A 14,769-nucleotide genomic window follows, 5' to 3' on the forward strand; every position below is an offset into this window, starting at 1 on the left:
TAGTCATTTACAACATTAACAATGTCTACACTGTATTTCTGATCAATTTCATGTTATTTTAAAGGACAAAAAATGTGCTTTTCTTTCAAAAACAAGGAAATTTCTATGTGACCCCAAACTTTTAAATGGTAGTGTATGTGTCAACAGCACCCTTTACCCTCTGTCTGTTGACAGTTAGAGACAGTATAGTCTGTTTACAGGTCTAGATACATTTAGATACAGTACAGTCTGACCGGTCTAGATACAGTATAGTCTGTTTACAGGTCTAGATACAGTATAGTCTGTTTACAGGTCTAGATACATTTAGATACAGTACAGTCTGACCGGTCTAGATGCAGTACAGTCTGACCGGTCTAGATGCAGTATAGTCTGTTTACAGGTCTAGATACAGTATAGTCTGTTTACAGGTCTAGATACATTATAGTCTGTTTACAGGTCTAGATACATTATAGTCTGTTTACAGGTCTAGATACATTATAGTCTGTTTACAGGTCTAGATACATTATAGTCTGTTTACAGGTCTAGATACATTATAGTCTGTTTACAGGTCTAGATACATTATAGTCTGTTTACAGGTCTAGATACATTATAGTCTGTTTACAGGTCTAGATACATTATAGTCTGTTTACAGGTCTAGATACATTAGTACAGGTCTAGATTTACAGGTCTAGATACATTATAGTCTGTTTACAGGTCTAGATACATTATAGTCTGTTTACAGGTCTAGATACATTATAGTCTGTTTACTGGTCTAGATACATTTAGATACAGTATAGTCTGACTGGTCTAGATACATTATAGTCTGTTTACAGGTCTAGATACAGCTAGATGCATTATAGTCTGTTTACAGGTCTAGATACAGTATAGTCTGTTTACTGGTCTAGATACATTTAGATACAGTATAGTCTGACCAGTCTAGATGCATTATAGTCTGTTTACAGGTCTAGATACAGTATAGTCTGTTTACTGGTCTAGATACATTTAGATACAGTATAGTCTGACCGGTCTAGATACATTATAGTCTGTTTACAGGTCTAGATACATTATAGTCTGTTTACAGGTCTAGATACATTATAGTCTGTTTACAGGTCTAGATACATTATAGTCTGTTTACAGGTCTAGATACAGTATAGTCTGTTTACAGGTCTAGATACATTTAGATACAGTATAGTCTGACCGGTCTAGATACATTATAGTCTGTTTACAGGTCTAGATACATTATAGTCTGTTTACAGGTCTAGGTCTAGATACATTCTAGATACAGTATACAGGTCTAGATACAGTATAGTCTGTTTACAGGTCTAGATACATTATAGTCTGTTTATAGTCTGTTTACAGGTCTAGATACATTATAGTCTGTTTACAGGTCTAGATACATTATAGTCTGTTTACAGGTCTAGATACAGTATAGTCTGTTTACAGGTCTAGATGCATTATAGTCTGTTTACAGGTCTAGATACAGTATAGTCTGTTTACTGGTCTAGATACATTTAGATGTTTACAGTCTGATACAGTATAGGTCTAGATAGTATAGTCTGTTTATCTATAGTCTGTTTACAGGTCTAGATACAGTATAGTCTGTTTGTTTACAGGTCTAGATACAGTTATAGTCTGTTTACAGGTCTAGATACATTATAGTCTGTTTACAGGTCTAGATACATTATAGTCTGTTTAGTCTGAGGTCTAGATACATTATAGTCTGTTTACAGGTCTAGATACATTAGTCTGTTTACAGGTCTAGATACAGTATAGTCTGTTTACAGGTCTAGATACATTATAGTCTGTTTACAGGTCTAGATACAGTATAGTCTGTTTACAGGTCTAGATACATTATAGTCTGTTTACAGGTCTAGATACATTATAGTCTGTTTACAGGTCTAGATACATATAGTCTGTTTACAGGTCTAGATACAGTATAGTCTGTTTACAGGTCTAGATACATTTATAGTCTGTTTACAGGTTATAGTCTGTTTACAGGTCTAGATACAGTATAGTCTGTTTACAGGTCTAGATACATTATAGTCTGTTTACAGGTCTAGATACATTATAGTCTGTTTACAGGTCTAGATACATTATAGTCTGTTTACAGGTCTAGATACATTATAGTCTGTTTACAGGTCTAGATACAGTATAGTCTGTTTACAGGTCTAGATTATAGTCTGTTTACAGGTCTAGATACTGTTTACAGGTCTACATTATAGTCAGTATAGTCTGTTTACAGGTCTAGATACAGTATAGTCTGTTTACAGGTCTAGATACAGTATAGTCTGTTTACAGGTCTAGATACATTATAGTCTGTTTACAGGTCTAGATACATTATAGTCTGTTTACAGGTCTAGATACAGTATAGTCTGTTTATACATTATAGTCTGTTTACAGGTCTAGATACAGTATAGTCTGTTTACAGGTCTAGATACAGTATAGTCTGTTTACAGGTCTAGATACAGTATAGTCTGTTTACAGGTCTAGATACAGTATAGTCTGTTTACAGGTCTAGATACAGTATAGTCTGTTTACAGGTCTAGATACATTATAGTCTGTTTACAGGTCTAGATACATTATAGTCTGTTTACAGGTCTAGATACAGTATAGTCTGTTTACAGGTCTAGATACATTATAGTCTGTTTACAGGTCTAGATACATTATAGTCTGTTTACAGGTCTAGATACATTATAGTCTGTTTACAGGTCTAGATACATTATAGTCTGTTTACAGGTCTAGATACAGTATAGTCTGTTTACAGGTCTAGATACAGTATAGTCTGTTTACCGGTCTAGATTATAGTCTGTTTACAGGTCTAGATACAGTATAGTCTGTTTACAGGTCTAGATACAGTATAGTCTGTTTACAGGTCTAGATACATTATAGTCTGTTTACAGGTCTAGATACAGTATAGTCTGTTTACAGGTCTAGATACAGTTATAGTCTGTTTACAGGTCTAGATACAGTATAGTCTGTTTACAGGTCTAGATACATTATAGTCTGTTTACAGGTCTAGATACATTATAGTCTGTTTACAGGTCTAGATACATTATAGTCTGTTTACAGGTCTAGATACAGTATAGTCTGTTTACAGGTCTAGATACATTATAGTCTGTTTACAGGTCTATAGTCTGTTTACAGGTCTAGATACATTTAGATACAGTAGTCTGTTTCCGGTCTAGATACAGTATAGTCTGTTTACAGGTCTAGATACATTATAGTCTGTTTACAGGTCTAGATACAGTATAGTCTGTTTACAGGTCTAGATACAGTATAGTCTGTTTACAGGTCTAGATACAGTATAGTCTGTTTACCGGTCTAGATACAGTATAGTCTGTTTACAGGTCTAGATACAGTATAGTCTGTTTACAGGTCTAGATACATTATAGTCTGTTTACAGGTCTAGATACATTATAGTCTGTTTACAGGTCTAGATACATTATAGTCTGTTTACAGGTCTAGATACATTATAGTCTGTTTACAGGTCTAGATACATTATAGTCTGTTTACAGGTCTAGATACAGATATAGTCTGATACATTTACAGGTCTAGATACAGTATAGTCTGTTTACAGGTCTAGATACAGTATAGTCTGTTTACAGGTCTAGATACAGTATAGTCTGTTTACAGGTCTAGATACAGATACAGTATAGTCTGTTTACAGGTCTAGATACAGTATAGTCTGTTTACAGGTCTAGATACAGTATAGTCTGTTTACAGGTCTAGATACATTATAGTCTGTTTACAGGTCTAGATACATTATAGTCTGTTTACAGGTCTAGATACATTATAGTCTGTTTACAGGTCTAGATACAGTATAGTCTGTTTACAGGTCTAGATACATTATAGTCTGTTTACAGGTCTAGATACATTATAGTCTGTTTACAGGTCTAGATACATTATAGTCTGTTTACAGGTCTAGATACAGTATAGTCTGTTTACAGGTCTAGATACATTATAGTCTGTTTACAGGTCTAGATACATTATAGTCTGTTTACAGGTCTAGATACATTATAGTCTGTTTACAGGTCTAGATACATTATAGTCTGTTTACAGGTCTAGATACATTATAGTCTGTTTACAGGTCTAGATACATTATAGTCTGTTTACAGGTCTAGATACATTATAGTCTGTTTACAGGTCTAGATACATTATAGTCTGTTTACAGGTCTAGATACATTATAGTCTGTTTACAGGTCTAGATACATTATAGTCTGTTTACAGGTCTAGATACATTATAGTCTGTTTACAGGTCTAGATACAGTATAGTCTAGTTTACAGGTCTAGATACAGTATAGTCTGTTTAGATACAGTATAGTCTGTTTACAGGTCTAGATACAGATATAGTCTGTTTACAGGTCTAGATACATTATAGTCTGTTTACAGGTCTAGATACATTATAGTCTGTTTACAGGTCTAGATACATTATAGTCTGTTTACAGGTCTAGATACATTATAGTCTAGGTCTAGATACATTATAGTCTGTTTACAGGTCTAGATACAGTATAGTCTGTTTACAGGTCTAGATACATTTAGATACAGTATAGTCTGTCTAGATACATTATAGTCTGTTTACAGGTCTAGATACATTATAGTCTGTTTACAGGTCTAGATACATTATAGTCTGTTTACAGGTCTAGATACATTATAGTCTGTTTACAGGTCTAGATACATTATAGTCTGTTTACAGGTCTAGATACATTATAGTCTGTTTACAGGTCTAGATACATTATAGTCTGTTTACAGGTCTAGATACATTATAGTCTGTTTACAGGTCTAGATACATTTAGATGCATTATAGTCTGTTTACAGGTCTAGATACAGCTAGATACATTATAGTCTGTTTACAGGTCTAGATACAGTATAGTCTGTTTACAGGTCTAGATACATTTAGATGCATTATAGTCTGTTTACAGGTCTAGATACAGTATAGTCTGTTTACAGGTCTAGATACATTATAGTCTGTTTACAGGTCTAGATACATTATAGTCTGTTTACAGGTCTAGATACATTATAGTCTCTTTACAGGTCTAGATACATTATAGTCTGTTTACAGGTCTAGATACATTTAGATGCATTATAGTCTGTTTACAGGTCTAGATGCATTATAGTCTGTTTACAGGTCTAGATACATTATAGTCTGTTTACAGGTCTAGATACATTATAGTCTGTTTACAGGTCTAGATACATTATAGTCTGTTTACAGGTCTAGATACATTATAGTCTGTTTACAGGTCTAGATACATTATAGTCTGTTTACAGGTCTAGATACATTATAGTCTGTTTACAGGTCTAGATACAGTATAGTCTGTTTACAGGTCTAGATACATTATAGTCTGTTTACAGGTCTAGATACAGCTAGATACAGTATAGTCTGTTTACAGGTCTAGATACATTATAGTCTGTTTACAGGTCTAGATACATTATAGTCTGTTTACAGGTCTAGATACATTATAGTCTGTTTACAGGTCTAGATACAGTATAGTCTGTTTACAGGTCTAGATACAGTATAGTCTGTTTACAGGTCTAGATACATTATAGTCTGTTTACAGGTCTAGATACAGTATAGTCTGTTTACAGGTCTAGATACATTATAGTCTGTTTACAGGTCTAGATACATTCTAGTCTGTTTACAGGTCTAGATACATCTTAGATACAGTATAGTCTGTTTACAGGTCTAGATACAGTATAGTCTGTTTACAGGTCTAGATACATTATAGTCTGTTTACAGGTCTAGATGCATTATAGTCTGTTTACAGGTCTAGATACAGTATAGTCTGTTTACAGGTCTAGATACATTATAGTCTGTTTACAGGTCTAGATACATTATAGTCTGTTTACAGGTCTAGATACAGTATATTTACAGTCTACAGTATAGTCTGTTTACAGGTCTAGATACATTATAGTCTGTTTACAGGTCTAGATACATTATAGTCTGTTTACAGGTCTAGATACATTATAGTCTGTTTACAGGTCTAGATACAGTATAGTCTGTTTACAGGTCTAGATACATTATAGTCTGTTTACAGGTCTAGATACATTATAGTCTGTTTACAGGTCTAGATACAGTATAGTCTGTTTACAGGTCTAGATACATTATAGTCTGTTTAGATACAGTATAGTCTGTTTACAGGTCTAGATACAGTATAGTCTGTTTACAGGTCTAGATACATTATAGTCTGTTTACAGGTCTAGATACATATAGTCTGTTTACAGGTCTAGATACATATAGTCTGTTTACAGGTCTAGATACATTATAGTCTGTTTACAGGTCTAGATACATTATAGTCTGTTTACAGGTCTAGATACATTATAGTCTGTTTACAGGTCTAGATACATTATAGTCTGTTTACAGGTCTAGATACATTATAGTCTGTTTACAGGTCTAGATACATTATAGTCTGTTTACAGGTCTAGATACATTATAGTCTGTTTACAGGTCTAGATACATTATAGTCTGTTTACAGGTCTAGATACATTGTAGTCTGTTTACTGGTCTAGATACATTTAGATGCATTATAGTCTGTTTACAGGTCTAGATACAGTATAGTCTGTTTACTGGTCTAGATACATTTAGATACAGTATAGTCTGACTAGTCTAGATACATTATAGTCTGTTTACAGGTCTAGATACATTATAGTCTGTTTACAGGTCTAGATACAGTCTAGATATAGTCTGTTTACAGGTCTAGATACAGAGATACATTATAGTCTGTTTACAGGTCTAGATACATTATAGTCTGTTTACAGGTCTAGATACATTATAGTCTGTTTACAGGTCTAGATACATTATAGTCTGTTTACAGGTCTAGATACATTATAGTCTGTTTACAGGTCTAGATACATTATAGTCTGTTTACAGGTCTAGATACATTATAGTCTGTTTACAGGTCTAGATACATTATAGTCTGTTTACAGGTCTAGATACATTATAGTCTGTTTACAGGTCTAGATACATTATAGTCTGTTTACAGGTCTAGATACATTATAGTCTGTTTACAGGTCTAGATACATTATAGTCTGTTTACAGGTCTAGATACATTATAGTCTGTTTACAGGTCTAGATACAGTATAGTCTGTTTACAGGTCTAGATACATTATAGTCTGTTTACAGGTCTAGATACATTATAGTCTGTTTACAGGTCTAGATACAGTCTAGATACATTATAGTCTGTTTACAGGTCTAGATACACAGGTCTAGATACAGTATAGTCTGTTTACAGGTCTAGATACAGTATAGTCTGTTTACAGGTCTAGATACAGTATAGTCTGTTTACAGGTCTAGATACAGTATAGTCTGTTTACAGGTCTAGATACATTATAGTCTGTTTACAGGTCTAGATACATTATAGTCTGTTTACAGGTCTAGATACAGTATAGTCTGTTTACAGGTCTAGATACATTATAGTCTGTTTACAGGTCTAGATACATTATAGTTTACAGGTCTAGATACAGTATAGTCTGTTTACAGGTCTAGATACAGCTTATAGTCTGTTTACAGGTCTAGATACATTATAGTCTGTTTACAGGTCTAGATACATTATAGTCTGTTTACAGGTCTAGATACATTATAGTCTGTTTACAGGTCTAGATACATTATAGTCTGTTTACAGGTCTAGATACATTATAGTCTGTTTACAGGTCTAGATACATTATAGTCTGTTTACAGGTCTAGATACATATAGTCTGTTTACAGGTCTAGATACAGTATAGTCTGTTTACAGGTCTAGATACATTATAGTCTGTTTACAGGTCTAGATACAGCTAGATACATTATAGTCTGTTTACAGGTCTAGATACAGTATAGTCTGTTTACAGGTCTAGATACATTATAGTCTGTTTACAGGTCTAGATACATTATAGTCTGTTTACAGGTCTAGATACATCTAGATACAGTATAGTCTGTTTACAGGTCTAGATACACAGGTCTAGATACATTATAGTCTGTTTACAGGTCTAGATACAGTATAGTCTGTTTACAGGTCTAGAGGCAGTATAGTCTGTTTACAGGTCTAGATACAGATAGTCTGTTTACAGGTCTAGATACAGTATAGTCTGTTTACAGGTCTAGATACATTATAGTCTGTTTACAGGTCTAGATACATTATAGTCTGTTTACAGGTCTAGATACATTATAGTCTGTTTACAGGTCTAGATACATTATAGTCTGTTTACTGGTCTAGATACAGGTCTGTTTACCGGTCTAGATACATTATAGTCTGTTTACAGGTCTAGATACATTATAGTCTGTTTACAGGTCTAGATACATTATATAGTCTGTTTACAGGTCTAGATACATTATAGTCTGTTTACAGGTCTAGATACATTATAGTCTGTTTACAGGTATAGTACAGCTAGATACAGTATAGTCTGTTTACAGGTCTAGATACATTTAGATACAGTATAGTCTGTTTACAGGTCTAGATACATTATAGTCTGTTTACAGGTCTAGATACATTATAGTCTGTTTACAGGTCTAGATACATTATAGTCTGTTTACAGGTCTAGATACATTATAGTCTGTTTACAGGTCTAGATACATTATAGTCTGTTTACAGGTCTAGATACAGTATAGTCTGTTTACTGGTCTAGATACATTTAGATACAGTATAGTCTGACCGGTCTAGATACATTATAGTCTGTTTACAGGTCTAGATACAGCATATAGTCTGTTTACAGGTCTAGATACAGTTAGATACATAGTCTGTTTACAGGTCTAGATACATATAGTCTGTTTACAGGTCTAGATACATTATAGTCTGTTTACAGGTCTAGATACATTATAGTCTGTTTACAGGTCTAGATACATTATAGTCTGTTTACAGGTCTAGATACATTATAGTCTGTTTACAGGTCTAGATACAGTCTTTTACAGGTCTAGATACATTATAGTCTGTTTACAGGTCTAGATACATTATAGTCTGTTTACAGGTCTAGATACATTATAGTCTGTTTACAGGTCTAGATACAGCTAGATGCATTATAGTCTGTTTACAGGTCTAGATACAGTATAGTCTGTTTACTGGTCTAGATACATTTAGATACAGTATAGTCTGACAGGTCTAGATACATTATAGTCTGTTTACAGGTCTAGATACATTATAGTCTGTTTACAGGTCTAGATACAGTATAGTCTGTTTACAGGTCTAGATACATTATAATCTGTTTACAGGTCTAGATACAGCTAGATACTTATAGTCTGTTTACAGGTCTAGATACAGCTATAGTCTGTTTACAGGTCTAGATACATTATAGTCTGTTTACAGGTCTAGATACATTATAGTCTGTTTACAGGTCTAGATACATTATAGTCTGTTTACAGGTCTAGATACATTATAGTCTGTTTACAGGTCTAGATACATTATAGTCTGTTTACAGGTCTAGATACATTATAGTCTGTTTACAGGTCTAGATACAGTATAGTCTGTTTACAGGTCTAGATACAGTATAGTCTGTTTACAGGTCTAGATACATTATAGTCTGTTTACAGGTCTAGATACATTATAGTCTGTTTACAGGTCTAGATACATTATAGTCTGTTTACAGGTCTAGATACATTATAGTCTGTTTACAGGTCTAGATACATTATAGTCTGTTTACAGGTCTAGATACATTATAGTCTGTTTACAGGTCTAGATACAGTATAGTCTGTTTACAGGTCTAGAGGCAGTATAGTCTGTTTACAGGTCTAGATACAGTAGTCTGTTTACAGGTCTAGATAGTCTGTTTACAGGTCTAGAGGCAGTATAGTCTGTTTACAGGTCTAGATACATAGTCTGTTTAGATATACATTATAGTCTGTTTACAGGTCTAGATACAGTATAGTCTGTTTACATTTAGGTCTAGATACATTATAGTCTGTTTACAGGTCTAGATACATTATAGTCTGTTTACAGGTCTAGATACATTATAGTCTGTTTACAGGTCTAGATACATTATAGTCTGTTTACAGGTCTAGATACATTATAGTCTGTTTACAGGTCTAGATACAGTATAGTCTGTTTACAGGTCTAGATACAGTATAGTCTGTTTACAGGTCTAGATACATTATAGTCTGTTTACAGGTCTAGATACATTATAGTCTGTTTACAGGTCTAGATACAGTATAGTCTGTTTACAGGTCTAGATACATTTAGATACAGTACAGTTACAGGTCTAGATACATTATAGTCTGTTTACAGGTCTAGATACAGTATAGTCTGTTTACTGGTCTAGATACATTTAGATACAGTATAGTCTGACCGGTCTAGATACATTATAGTCTGTTTACAGGTCTAGATAGATACATTATAGTCTGTTTACAGGTCTAGATACAGTTAGATAGTCTGTTTACAGGTCTAGATACATTATAGTCTGTTTACAGGTCTAGATACATTATAGTCTGTTTACAGGTCTAGATACATTATAGTCTGTTTACAGGTCTAGATACATTATAGTCTGTTTACAGGTCTAGATACATTATAGTCTGTTTACAGGTCTAGATACATTATAGTCTGTTTACAGGTCTAGATACATTATAGTCTGTTTACAGGTCTAGATACATTATAGTCTGTTTACAGGTCTAGATACATTATAGTCTGTTTACAGGTCTAGATACAGATATATAGTCTGTTTACAGGTCTAGATACAGTATAGTCTGTTTACAGGTCTAGATACATTTAGATACAGTATAGTCTGACCGGTCTATACATTATAGTCTGTTTACAGGTCTAGATAGGCAGTATAGTCTGTTTACAGGTCTAGAGGCAGTATAGTCTGTTTACAGGTCTAGATACATTATAGTCTGTTTACAGGTCTAGATACAGCTAGATACATTATAGTCTGTTTACAGGTCTAGATACAGATATATAGTCTGTTTACAGGTCTAGATACATTATAGTCTGTTTACAGGTCTAGATACATTATAGTCTGTTTACAGGTCTAGATACATTATAGTCTGTTTACAGGTCTAGATACATTATAGTCTGTTTACAGGTCTAGATACATTATAGTCTGTTTACAGGTCTAGATACATTATAGTCTGTTTACAGGTCTATAGTTGTTTACAGGTCTACTGTTTACAGGTCTAGATACATTATAGTCTGTTTACAGGTCTAGATACAGCTAGATATTATAGTCTGTTTACAGGTCTAGATACATTATAGTCTGTTTACAGGTCTAGATACATTATAGTCTGTTTACAGGTCTAGATACATTATAGTCTGTTTACAGGTCTAGATACATTATAGTCTGTTTACAGGTCTAGATACATTATAGTCTGTTTACAGGTCTAGATACAGTATAGTCTGTTTACAGGTCTAGAGGCAGTATAGTCTGTTTACAGGTCTAGATACAGTATAGTCTGTTTACAGGTCTAGATACAGAGATACATTATAGTCTGTTTACAGGTCTAGATACAGTATTCTGTTTACTAGTCTAGATACATTTAGATACAGTATAGTCTGACCGGTCTAGATACATTATAGTCTGTTTACAGGTCTAGATACAGCTAGATACAGTATAGTCTGTTTACAGGTCTAGATACAGTCTGTTTACAGGTCTAGAGGCAGTATAGTCTGTTTACAGGTCTAGATACATTATAGTCTGTTTACAGGTCTAGATACATTATAGTCTGTTTACAGGTCTAGATACATTATAGTCTGTTTACAGGTCTAGATACATTATAGTCTGTTTACAGGTCTAGATACATTATAGTCTGTTTACAGGTCTAGATGCATTATAGTCTGTTTACAGGTCTAGATACATTATAGTCTGTTTACAGGTCTAGATACATTATAGTCTGTTTACAGGTCTAGATACATTATAGTCTGTTTACAGGTCTAGATACATTATAGTCTGTTTACAGGTCTAGATACATTATAGTCTGTTTACAGGTCTAGATACAGCTAGATACATTATAGTCTGTTTACAGGTCTAGATACATTATAGTCTGTTTACAGGTCTAGATACATTATAGTCTGTTTACAGGTCTAGATACATTATAGTCTGTTTACAGGTCTAGAGGCAGTATAGTCTGTTTACAGGTCTAGATACATTATAGTCTGTTTACAGGTCTAGATACATTATAGTCTGTTTACAGGTCTAGAGGCAGTATAGTCTGTTTACAGGTCTAGAGGCAGTATAGTCTGTTTATTCTAGATAGTATAGTCTGTTTACAGGTCTAGAGGCAGTATAGTCTGTTTACAGGTCTAGATGCAGTATAGTCTGTTTACAGGTCTAGAGGCAGTATAGTCTGTTTACAGGTCTAGAGGGAGTATAGTCTGTTTACAGGTCTAGATGCATTATAGTCTGTTTACAGGTCTAGATACAGTATAGTCTGTTTACTGGTCTAGATACATTTAGATACAGTACAGTCTGACCGGTCTAGATACATTATAGTCTGTTTACAGGTCTAGATACAGCTAGATACATTATAGTCTGTTTACAGGTCTAGATACAGCTAGATACATTATAGTCTGTTTACAGGTCTAGATACATTATAGTCTGTTTACAGGTCTAGATACATTATAGTCTGTTTACAGGTCTAGATACAGCTAGATACAGTATAGTCTGTTTACAGGTCTAGGTACAGCTAGATACAGTATAGTCTGTTTACAGGTCTAGATACATTATAGTCTGTTTACAGGTCTAGATACAGTCTAGATACAGTATAGTCTGTTTACTGGTCTAGATACATTTAGATACAGTACAGTCTGACCGGTCTAGATACATTATAGTCTGTTTACAGGTCTAGATACAGTATAGTCTGTTTACTGGTCTAGATACATTTAGATACAGTATAGTCTGACCGGTCTAGATACAGTATAGTCTGTTTACAGGTCTAGATACAGTATACATTATAATCTGTTTACAGGTCTAGATACATTACAGTGTAGTCTGTTTACAGGTCTAGATACATTATAGTCTGTTTACAGGTCTAGATACATTATAGTCTGTTTACAGGTCTAGATACATTATAGTCTGTTTACAGGTCTAGATACATTATAGTCTGTTTACAGGTCTAGATACATTATAGTCTGTTTACAGGTCTAGATACATTATAGTCTCTAGATTTATAGTCTGTTTACAGGTCTAGATACATTATAGTCTGTTTACAGGTCTAGATACATTTAGATGCATTATAGTCTGTTTACAGGTCTAGATACAGCTAGATACATTATAGTCTGTTTACAGGTCTAGATACATTATAGTCTGTTTACAGGTCTAGATACATTATAGTCTGTTTAGTCTAGATACATTTAGATGCATTATAGTCTGTTTACAGGTCTAGATACAGCTAGATACATTATAGTCTGTTTACAGGTCTAGAGGCAGTATAGTCTGTTTACAGGTCTAGATGCATTATAATCTGTTTACAGGTCTAGATACAGCTAGATACATTATAGTCTGTTTACAGGTCTAGATACATTATAGTCTGTTTACAGGTCTAGATACATTATAGTCTGTTTACAGGTCTAGATACATTATAGTCTGTTTACAGGTCTAGATACATTATAGTCTGTTTACAGGTCTAGATACATTATAGTCTGTTTACAGGTCTAGTACATTATAGTCTGTTTACAGGTCATTATAGTCTGTTTACAGGTCTAGATACAGTATAGTCTGTTTACAGGTCTAGAGGCAGTATAGTCTGTTTACAGGTCTAGATGCAGTATAGTCTGTTTACAGGTCTAGATACAGCAGTATAGTCTGTTTACAGGTCTAGATACATTATAGTCTGTTTACAGGTCTAGAGGCATTATAGTCTGTTTACAGGTCTAGATACATTATAGTCTGTTTACAGGTCTAGAGGCAGTATAGTCTGTTTACATCCTAGAGGCAGTATAGTCTGTTTACAGGTCTAGAGGCAGTATAGTCTGTTTACAGGTCTAGAGGCAGTATAGTCTGTTTACAGGTCTAGAGGCAGTATAGTCTGTTTACAATAGTCTAGAGGCAGTATAGTCTGTTTACAGGTCTAGATACATTATAGTCTGTTTACAGGTCTAGATACAGTATAGTCTGTTTACAGTCTTACTATAGTCTGTTTACAGGTCTAGATACATTATAGTCTGTTTACAGGTCTAGATACATTATAGTCTGTTTACAGGTCTATACATACAGTCTGTTTACAGGTATAGATACAGTATAGTTTACAGTCTAGATACAGGTCTAGATACATTATAGTCTGTTTACAGGTCTAGATACATTATAGTCTGTTTACAGGTCTAGATACATTATAGTCTGTTTACAGGTCTAGATACATTATAGTCTGTTTACAGGTCTAGATACATTATAGTCTGTTTACAGGTCTAGGTACAGCTAGATACAGTATAGTCTGTTTACAGGTCTAGATACATTATAGTCTGTTTACAGGTCTAGATACATTATAGTCTGTTTACAGGTCTAGATGCATTATAGTCTGTTTACAGGTCTAGATACAGTATAGTCTGTTTACTGGTCTAGATACATTTAGATACAGTACAGTCTGACCGGTCTAGATACATTATAGTCTGTTTACAGGTCTAGATACAGTATAGTCTGTTTACTGGTCTAGATACATTTAGATACAGTATAGTCTGACCGGTCTAGATACATTATAGTCTGTTTACAGGTCTAGATACAGCTAGATACATTATAATCTGTTTACAGGTCTAGATACAGTTAGATACAGTGTAGTCTGTTTACAGGTCTAGATACATTATAGTCTGTTTACAGGTCTAGATACATTATAGTCTGTTTACAGGTCTAGATACATTATAGTCTGTTTACAGGTCTAGATACATTATAGTCTGTTTACAGGTCTAGATA

Source organism: Oncorhynchus masou, chromosome 11 (genome assembly GCF_036934945.1).
Source record: "Oncorhynchus masou masou isolate Uvic2021 chromosome 11, UVic_Omas_1.1, whole genome shotgun sequence".
Classification (NCBI taxonomy): Eukaryota; Metazoa; Chordata; class Actinopteri; order Salmoniformes; family Salmonidae; genus Oncorhynchus; species Oncorhynchus masou.